Consider the following 11236-nt stretch of genomic DNA (forward strand, 5'->3'; position numbering starts at 1 on the left):
AAAATATCCAAAGATTAGTTAGTCCTGTTGAGATAATGAGAAAATTTTGAAGTAGAAAAAAATGAAGAGAAATAAAATCCAAAATTAATTTGAAATTTAAAATATTTCTCATTATCTCTAAAGCAGCACTCTAATATGAATATTCATGAAAAAAATATGAAATTGAAGAATATCATTAGAATCTATTAATCCTTAAACAATGAAGAGAATGAATATAATAGTGAATGAAAAGAGAGAATTAAATAATAACCAGTAAGTAAAAGACACATGTCGTACGGTGGAGCCCAACCTCATAGTAAGGCGATTTAAATTATGTATGGGAGCACGATATCAGAAATTTTAGTGCACTACCATAAAAGGGATCGAAAAAAAATTTGATGGTGCTCGTCCTTGGCCCAAATTTATGTGCTGTATCAAATTTAAACTAACTCGGTTAATAAATTTTTGCTGTTCTATATATCAATTAAAAGTAATTATGGTTATTTTTGTGGTCTAGGGTACAAAGCCATTTATACCCTTCCCCAGACTGTGGTATTATGTCTTTGTGCATATGTTTGTAACAGGCAAAAGGAAATGAGATAGAAACATGGTACCTTTTGAGAATATCCATAGAATCACTTTCAAAGTCGATTTATGCATGTCCGTCCGTCGGTCTGTCCATGTTAAATTGAAAACAAAGTACAGGTCGCATTTAAGATCCGAATTGGATGCAATTTGGCATAGGTTACTTATTCGGTCCAAGGACGAACCCTACTGAAATTGGGAAAAGTCGCTTCAGATTTAGATATAGCTCCCATATATATTTTCGTACGATTTAAGGTAAGCGGAGCACCAAAGTACCTATATATCTTTCGATTTGCACGAAATTTGGCATAGTGTACAGAATTAAGTGGGGGTCCCCTTAATTCTCAGGGTCAAAATTTTCTTCACTTAATTCGAATCTACAATAATTCAAGAATGTCCCTACAAAATTTCAAGTGTAAATCTCAAGAACTCTTGAAGATATTGCCGATTTATTGTGTCAGCATCAAGTGACGGCTAAAGGGCTTCTCAAACTTTAAACGCGTTTTTCTCTTATTTTAAATCTAGAACGATGTGTGCAAAGTTTTGTGAAAATCGGTTCAGATTTAAGTCGGTTATCTTTCCCAAAAATTAGTGGATCGACGCTCCGAAACGAACAACGAGCTGTATCAAACGAAATTTTTCCACAGATGAGGAAATCATATAGATCACCACACTGTGGTACAGGGTATTATGTCTTTGTGGATATGCTTTCCTTTTGAGAATATGCATATAATCACTTTCTGAGTCGATTTATGCATGTCCGTCCGTCTGTCCATGATAACTTGTAAACAAAATACATGTCGCATTTATGATCCGAATTGGCACAGCTCATTTGTTTGGCCCAAGGACGAACCATATTGAAATTGGAAAAAATCGGTTCAGATTTTGATATAGCTCCCATATATATTTCCGTCCGATTTAAGGTAAATGGTGTACAAAAGTCCCTATATATCATTCGATTTGCTCGAAATTTGGCATAGCGCACTGAATTAAGTCTAGAATGATGTGTGCAAAGTTTCGTGAAAATCGGTTAAGCTTTAGATATAGCTCCCATATATAGTTTCGCCCGACTTTAGGTAAATAATCCACTAAAGTCCCTGAAAATCTTTTGATTTGGACGAATTTTGGCATAGCGTACCGAATTAAGTCTAAAATGATGTAAGCAAAGTTTTGTGAAAATCGGTTCAGATTTAGATATAGCTCTCAAATATATTTTCGTCCGATTTAACGTAAATGGTGTACCAAAGTCCCTATATATCATTCGATTTGCACGAAATTTGGCATAGCGCACTAAATTAAGTCTAGAATGACGTGTGCTAAGTTTTGTGAAAATCAGATTTAGATATAGCTCTTATATATCTTTCGTCCGATTTTATGTAATTGGTGCACTAAAGTCTCTGAAAATTATTCAATGTGCACGAAATTTGTCATAGCGTACTGAATTAAGTCTAGAATGTCGTGTGCTAAGTTTCGTGAAAAGATCCATAGCTAGGCCGATTGACACAACGTGCTGAAGTAATACAAATTAGTCTCTGGGAAGTTTCCCTGAAATCGGTTCAGATATGGATATATAACAAAAACGCGACGTCTGTTGGGATACATTTGTAGAATATACAAAATGTGGTGAAGGGTATCATGTAGTCGGCTCAGTCCGACTTTACTACTTTCCCTACTGGTTTTATTTTAGGACATAAATATTTACATCGGCAAAATAAGATTTGAAAGGGTTAGAAAGTGGAGTTGTTGATCTGCAATTGGCCTAGTGGTTGTAAATATCGCGAAATATTTCCGTCCAAAGTACAGAACCGCAGAAAGTTAGATATTCGTGGTAGTTGTCATATGGTCGGCCCGTCCGACTATGCTGTTCCACTCAGTGATTTTTTCATATGTTTTGTATTCACCTTATTTGATTTTCAAAATCTTATTTCACATTTGCAATCAGGGAACATTGCCCTACAAAATGTGTTCAAAACTAACTTGATTAACTCAATTAAAAAAATATTTTACCACCACTACTGTCACCATTTTCGATCCACCCTATTGAATGTTTACGTTTTGCAGAATTATGACAAAAACAAGTGAAAAAGCGTTAAGTTCGGCCGGGCCGAACTTTGGATACCCTCCACCATAGACAGGTACTTGAAATGAAAATATAGGGAACATACCAAAAAATGGACCTATACCGACATTGAAATGATTACCACAGAGTGTTAGAACCAAACTCAAAACTCGGAAAAATCAGATAACTATATTAATATAAACAAGTGAATAAGCGTTAAGTTCGGCCGGGCCGAACTTTGTATACCCTCCACCATAGATATACTGACAGGTACTAGAAATGAAAATTTAGGGAACATACCAAAAAGTGGACCTATACCGACATTTCTATGTAAACTATAATACAAATTTCAGAAATTTTTAATGGATAATTATACCCTCAGCCTTATGGCTAATGAGGGTGTATACAATTTTCACCGTGAAAATGTGCCTCATCGAAATATTGGATCTAGACCCCATGTTTCTTTGGACCAAATCCGTTTCAGAAAATTTACATTTCATCCAAACTTTGCCAATCTTATTATTTCTTCCAAACTTAGTTCAAAATCGAAGATAGGGAATATCGGTCCACTCCTTCTGGTACCTCCCACACAGGGGCTAGGTTTAAATACGGGTTATAGTTCATATATAGTTCATTATCGAACCTTACGTTCTAGTTTTTTATCTCGATATCCCCCACAGGTGATATAGTTACAACAGAGTCTTAGAACCAAACCCAAAACGCGGAACAAATTTCATAACTATTTTAATATAAACCAGTAAGGAAAGTAGTAAAGTCGGACGGGGCCGACTATATGATACCCTTCACCACTATGGGTATATTAAACAGAACAATTAACATGAAATTGGTTGAAAAACGTGCTCAAGAACCTCAAAATAACGAAAATTGGGGGGTAGCCTTATATGGAGGCTATCCGAAAAAATGGACCTATATTTATAATTTTTGGTGGAGATATTTGGCACCCAATAGGAACCAAATGTACCAAATTTCAGCGAAATCGGTTGAAAAACGCGCTCAAGAACCCCAAAATACCGACATTTGGGGGGTACCCTTATATGGGGGCTATCCGAAAAAATGGACCTATATTTATAATTTTTAGAATAGAGATTTGCTACCCAATAAGAACTCAAAGTACCGAATTACAGCTAATTCGGCGGAAAAATACGTTCAAAACCCCCAAAATACTGAAAATTAGGACGTACCGTTATATGGGGGCTACCAGAAGAAGTGGACCTATATTTATAATTTATTGTGGAGACATTGAGTACCCAATAAGAACCCAATGTACCAAATTTCAGCGAATTCGGTTGAAAAACGCGCTCAAGAACCCCAAAATACCGAAAATATGGGGGGTACCCTTATATGTGGGAGCTATGCCTAAACGTAGACCGATAAAGCCCATCTTCGAACTTGACCTGCCTGCAGACAAAATACGACTCTATGCAAATTTTTGGTGATCTATCTCAATTCGTTTAGACGCTAGAGTGATTACAACAGACAGACAGACAGACGGACCTGCTTAGATCGTCATAGAATTTTACGCTGATCAAGAATATATATACTTTATAGAGTCGGAAATGATTATTTCGATGCGTTACAAACGGAAAAACAAAACTAATATACCCTCCATACTATGGTGGAGGGTATAAAAAATATATAACTACGCCTAAAAGGGGTTGACTATTAATAATCTTTGGTAGGGAGATTTGTTTCCATATACGGCTACAAAATACCAAATTTCAGTGATTTCAGTTGAAAACCCCGTTCAAGAACCCCAAAATACCGAAATTTGGTACCCTTGTATGGGAGCTACCAAAAAATGGACTTATATTTATAATTTTAAGTGGAGATATTTGGTATCCAATAAGAACCAAATGTACCAAATTTCAGCGAATTCGGTTGAAAAAGGAGCTCAAGAGCCCCAAAATACCGAAAATTGGGGGTACCCTTATATAGGACGTATGCCTAAACGTGGACCGATACAGCTCATCTTCGAACTTGACCTGCATGCAGACAAAAGACAACAATATGCAAAATTTCAGCACCCTATCTAAATTTCTTCGGAAGATAGCGTGATTACAACGGACGGACAGACGTACGAACATGGCTAGATAGTCTTAGAATTTTACCCTGTTTAAGAATATATCCGACTTTATAGGGTCGGAAATGAATATTTCAGTGAGTTATAAGCGGAATGACAAAATTAATATATCCATACTATGGCGGAGGGTATAAAACAATTAGGCCCGATATCCAATTTTTTCGACATAATTAGAGTATCCTATTTTTATATTCATTGTGAAATATCTGACCAAAATTTTTTCTATATGATATTAATTTTTACAGAAGTCTCGATCGACTAGTACCATGAATTAAAGATCAAAATAGGAATCTTTATTGAAACTGAAAATGAATTGCTTTCTACTTGAATATAGGGACTGCAAAGCGCTAAGGGCTCGGCTAGCATGTGTATATTTAATATGTTTTGAAAATAATTACATTTACAGAAAATGAATTTCCTCCCTTTGGATTAATTTCATGTTCCCAGCAGATAAAAACAAATTTCTAAGTTCAATATTGCAGGCATATTTTCCTTTTAAATTGTCAATATCCTTTTAAATTGGAATTAAATTGTCAATATTGCTTATATATCTACATTTAATATGTTCTATTAATTTCCTATTAATTTCTATATTATTGAACAATTTTGTTGTTGTTGTAACCAAAATGGAATTAACCCCTAGATATTTGCAATACACATGAAATGTATTTTCTAACCACATATGTACAATCTGAATAAAAACATATACATATGAATGTATATGCGAGCTGATTGTCGCTCTAATAAAACCCCAATTTAAAACATATCGTTTCTTATCCATATACGGTTTTTATTCCATTTTTTCCATACAGATATTGGAGCGAGTCATCAACTGAAATTGTATCCATAGTCTGTGCTTAGAAGAATGATAATGAAGATGGAGAAAACGAAGACGAAAGTACTCTCGGTAACAATAACATAAAATACAAGGCGTAGACATGATGCCTGTCGCGTGGCCATATTGGAGGCGATGATGGCGATGAGTGACAATAGCAGCAGCCGCCGCCACCACAGCAGTAACCAGCATTCAAATGTATCAAGCAAGACGGCACCGCCATTGACAGATGCCAGTCGTTGGTTTCGATGTTCGTCGAGTGTTTGCTCCTTAGAAGGTAAGCTTTGCGGGACATTTCACATATACCAACTATATGTATGTATGTTTGGGCGCGTGTATTAAATCATGTATGTAGCTGTTAAAGCTTAAATGAATGAACGTGTTATGTATGTTTATGCTTCACTGAGATTCCAATCAATAACACACCAATGAAGGCTTATATATCGTTAAGATTGTATTTGAGAAAAGCGTAGAGAAGAATAGCTGGCAACGCAAATCGATTGGATTAGCTGCTGCTATTAGAGTTTTTGAATATATATTTAACTAGCTGGACCCGTGGCGCTTCGCTGCCCCTACTAAAGTGATTAACATGGGATAGTTCACGTAGAAAACTATTTGTATGCAGTTTAAAAGCTACTATTTATTGATAGGAATAGTATAGGTATTATAGTAGCCAAATTCGAAAATTACTGTCCGGCTATAGATATTTCGTAGTGTAATATCAGTAATTATATCGTAGCAGCTGGTTAATATATAAGTTATTATATTCAATAGATTAGAAATACATTTCGAAATAATCATTGATAGGATTATACACTAATATATTTTCTCCAATATTCACATGTTTTTCATTAATCGTTCAAAGACCAATGCAATCATTCATTCCCATTACCACCAACCTTTATGCCTGTATTCTAATCAGATTCCCCATTATATAGCTGGGATCCCTCGCTCCGATTGATATCGCTTAGATCCCTGCTGTATAATTCCTGTTAAGGTTTTCATTATAATACTTTTACCGAACCTAGATTTGGTCTTGGACTTAACTTTACACACCTTAGTATTATTAAGAAAGCCCAGATCAAGTCCGAAGACAGAATTTCTGGCAATTGAGTTATTCGTTTTCTCTATACATCTTCGAAATAATATTTTTTGTCATATCAGTTTGATCAACTAAACTTAATAATAGACCCATTTTGTTTTCAGTTCAGCTATGATGATAACCCACCACAGATTTCAGAATTATATAACTTTTAATCCACCATCAGCATTTCGTTGCTGGATATCTCCCATTTATTGCTGAATCATACTTTTATTGAATTCATACTTATTTTACCCAATGGTTGCAGAGTTATTGAAATTCAAAAAAAGTTCATTAACTGATTTTTTTTTTTCAAAATGACAAAATGTAAAAATTGTAATGTCAATAATTTTCATTTTACAAAAATTTAATTCAAATATGTGAAGAATACGGAGAGATAAAAAACAATTGATGTTCGCGGAATTACTGAACTGATAGTTTTTATCATTGCTGATAATAACATAATAGGACAAAAAATTATGAGTCGAAAATTTGTGATTTGGACCAATTTTTACTTCCTGAGTATCTGAGTATCATACATACTTTTATGAACAGATTTATTCAAGATATTCTAATATGTTCATAGAAAATTAATATTAGTTCAGAGGTATGATTACGGTTGATGCTATAACTCCTCGTCATCGCGGAATTTTGGAAGTTTATCTTGACTATCTTACTTACATGGGTTGGCATGACATACTGTGAAAATTTCAGTAAAATCTATTGACCGGTTTTTGTGTCAACAACAAAAAGAGTTTAAATTTTCTACATTTAGATTAATTAAATGCAGTGGGGAGTACATTTTCCCCCATTGTACCACGCCCATTTTTATAGGGGTGATGCGTATTTCCAACTAAGTTACTCAGACAAATTTTAAAGTGCGAATCTGTAACTCTTCTTAAGATATAAGCTTAGAAAATGAATATTATATCAGATGTATAATTACTTTCGATGCTACAACTCCACATGCACGCGAAATTTTGGAAGTTTACATAGCCTATATTATTTCCCTCGGAAGGCATGATGTCCGGTAAAAATCTCCGTAAAATCAGTTTAACGGTTTTTGAGTCTAGAAACAAAGCATTTTTTATTTCCTACATGTAGATTATTTAAGTGCAAAGGAGAGTGCATTTCCATCGAACTTATCTCGCTCAATTTTTTATGAATAATGTGTATTTACACATACGATATACCGACAAATTTTGAAGACGTTATCTGTAGCCGTTCTTATGATATACGCATATTACATGTTCCGAAATTTTGAGGTATGTTAACTATTGATGCTATATCTCTGCAACCAAGCGGAATTTTTGAAGTTTATCTAGCCTATGTTACTTTCAGGGCATGTCACAACATACCGTGAAAATCTCATTAACATCTGTTCAGCGGTTTTCGCGTCTATCGGTAACAAACAAACAAACAAACAAATTTTTTTCTATTTTATATATATAGATATGGGAAATTACAAAAATCTTTTAAATTCCTTGAAGCTGAGGTTTGCAAGGTTATAACTCGCGAAATATGAACATATTGCATAAAATTTAAATTCAATTCTATAAAATGAAGTGTTCTTGTCAAAATCTTGAAATATTGGTAATAAATAATAAGTTGCGTGGAAGCTGTGATGGTGGTAATGTAAAAAATGGGTGAAAATGTGTTGAAGCCAACGAGTTTTTTTGTGTTCGTTCCCGATTTGTGGCTAAACTACACAACGCACACACATGTGATCAGTGACTAAGTTGCAGAATACCCCATGGACAATATGGTTCTAATGTATGATTTTTCGATATAATCACTGCATCCACCCAAAATGGATGCTGACATTTTGAAGCCGGATTTTCGGTGTTTTTTGAATTTTTCTTATAATTAGGATGCGCATCCAGACAATAGAATAAACTAATTATAGGATCGTAGAACTCGTGATTCTGCTTCGTTTAGTGTATATCTCATGAATGTGCTCACTGTAGCTTCTTTGCAATTGGGTTCCAAAGACGAAAATTTAGTGCGTAAATTTTTATAAAAAACATATTTTTTTAGTCTAAAATTAAGAAAGTCCATTCAAATTCCGTGGAACCCCGCGTGATTTTAGTTTTTTTACGTGCCGGATCTAATGAGCCCATCCATGTTCAATTCCGCCCATTAAAACGGCGGATATAGGTACCTTGAATGTGGGAAAAACTGCAAAAACTTATTTTGACAAATTCGCGTAAATAATCGCGGTTTTCTTCGGATTAATTTTACATGCATTTATGCTTGTATTGTCAAATTCGCGAATCTGCGTGGAAATAGGTCAAAAATACATCGATACGCGAATAATATGCGTATTTTATCCAAAATTGATTGTGGAGGCACATCCGCGGTTCTTAACCGATCCTTTTAAAATAGGTGTCCTTTTGCGTATTTTCATAGGAGATTACTAAAATCGGATGCGCATAAAAATCGTATGAACGTTGCGTGATTTTTAGCCATTTTTAGGGTTTTTGCATAGTAAAGTGCATCGAGTGGCACACTTTGACCGCTAAATTAAACATTGAAAAATTAATAATTATTGAAAGACATTGATTCGGTTTATACGAAAATCGCATGCGCATCAACTGCTTTCAATTAATTCGCGAATTGCAAGCTTTTCAATATTGATCATTTTTATGTATTGTAAATGCAATATATTTAGCCATTAATGACGTCGAAACTCTTATCAGATGAATCTGCCGATATTTAACAATCATCTAAAAGAATTTGCAGAAGAAAGCGTCGTATATTTTAGAAGATTAAGGCAAAACCGTATCCTCTTAACCATACTAAAAAAATCGAAAATTCAAAAAAAAAAAAATAGTTTTAATTCAAAAATTAATTTATTTTATTTTCCGATATCTTCATGTTTCTATTTGTTTTTCGCGACTATTAAACCGTATTTCAGTGTGATTTGACTAGTATGCAAAGAAAACAATGGTGTTTAAGCATTTGTGAAGAAATTCGCGAATTACAACGAATAGGAATCCATTTAATATATATTTGAAATACAAGATTTAAAACCGCTATAACTTTTGTGCGCAGCATCCGAATTTGTGAACGCGAACAGATTTCGAATCAGCATATTTTTCTTAACATATGTACCAAAAATCATAAATGTGCTCGCAAAAAAAATTTTCAAAATTTTTTTAATGGAATTTTAAAAGAATTTTGTAATTTCCCATATGTATTTAAAGGCTACATTTTCGTTACATTTTCTATGGTCTTACATAAGAATATTTTCAAAGAAATAAAAAAATTAAAACTTTTTAAAATAATCGTTTTGGTCACAACAGCAGGGATGGTCCGTGTGACGAATTTTTAGGTTTTTGACTGTCAAAAAGGTGTAAACGTCGAAAACGTCATATCTATCTATATATATAAAAATCAATTTCTGTTTGTTTATTTGTTTGTTAGTTTGTTTGTTTGATCAGTGTTAGCTATAGACTCCTAAACTACTGAACGGATTTTCATGAAATTTTCACAGTCGATTTTTGAGTACATTTGTGGTAACATAGGGTACTTAATTTTTTGATAGGGGCAGGGGAACCAGTAGCCCCCATACAAATTGCCCCTTTTTTAGATCAGAATTTGCCATTATAGCAAAGAATTGCAATTGGCAATTATAGCAAAGTGTTAGTAAATATACAAACCACAGATGTTTACTAAGTTCACAAACCACCATTATGTAGGTGCTGCCAATTTCCAATTTGTTTTTAGGAAAATGATAAAGTTGGAAATATCAGAATCAAAAAAGTGGTACTGATGTCAGAATACGTGTGGACTGTATACACTACTTAGTACTGTACACATAACTGATGACAGTATTCGTACAATTCGAGTACGAAGCGATTTAAATAATTTGTACTGTATACACTAATTACTACTGTACACACACTTGCCCTCTTTATGCCTTCACCTCACTGTGGTTCAGGGTATTACTGCTTTGTGCATATGTTTGTAACAGGCAAAAGAAATCGAGATAGACCCATGGCCCCTTTTGAGAATAAGCATAGAATAACATTCTGAGTCGATTTATGCATGTCCGTCCGTCTGTTGATGTTAATTTGTAAACTAAGTACAAGTCGCATTTATAATCCGATTTGGATGTTGTTTGGTACAGCTCATTTATTTGGCCAAGGACCCTATTGAAATTGGAGAAAATCGGTTCAGATTTAGATATAGCTCCCATATATATTCGTCCGATTTAAGGTAAATTGTGCGAAAGAGTCCCTATATATCATTAGATTTGCACGAAATTCGACATAGCGTACTGAATTAAGTGTAGAATGATGTGCGCTAAGTTTGGTGAAAATCGGTTGAGATTTAGATATAGCTCCCATATATATTCGTCCGATTTAATGTAAATGGTGCACCAGAGCCCCTGAAAATCATTCGATTTGCACGAATTTTGGCATAGCGCACTGAATTAAGTCTAGAATAAAGTGCTCAAAGTTTCGTGAAAATCGGTTCAGATTTGGATATAGCTCTCATATATAGTTTCGACCGATTTTAGGTAAATGGTGCACCATAGTTGCACGAAATTTGGCAAAGCGTACTGAAGTAAGCCTACAATTATGTGTGCTA

Source organism: Musca vetustissima, unplaced genomic scaffold (assembly GCF_032173495.1).
Source record: "Musca vetustissima isolate MV318-11 ecotype Yass unplaced genomic scaffold, APGP_CSIRO_Mvet_v1 utg31921, whole genome shotgun sequence".
NCBI classification, from domain to species: Eukaryota; Metazoa; Arthropoda; class Insecta; order Diptera; family Muscidae; genus Musca; species Musca vetustissima.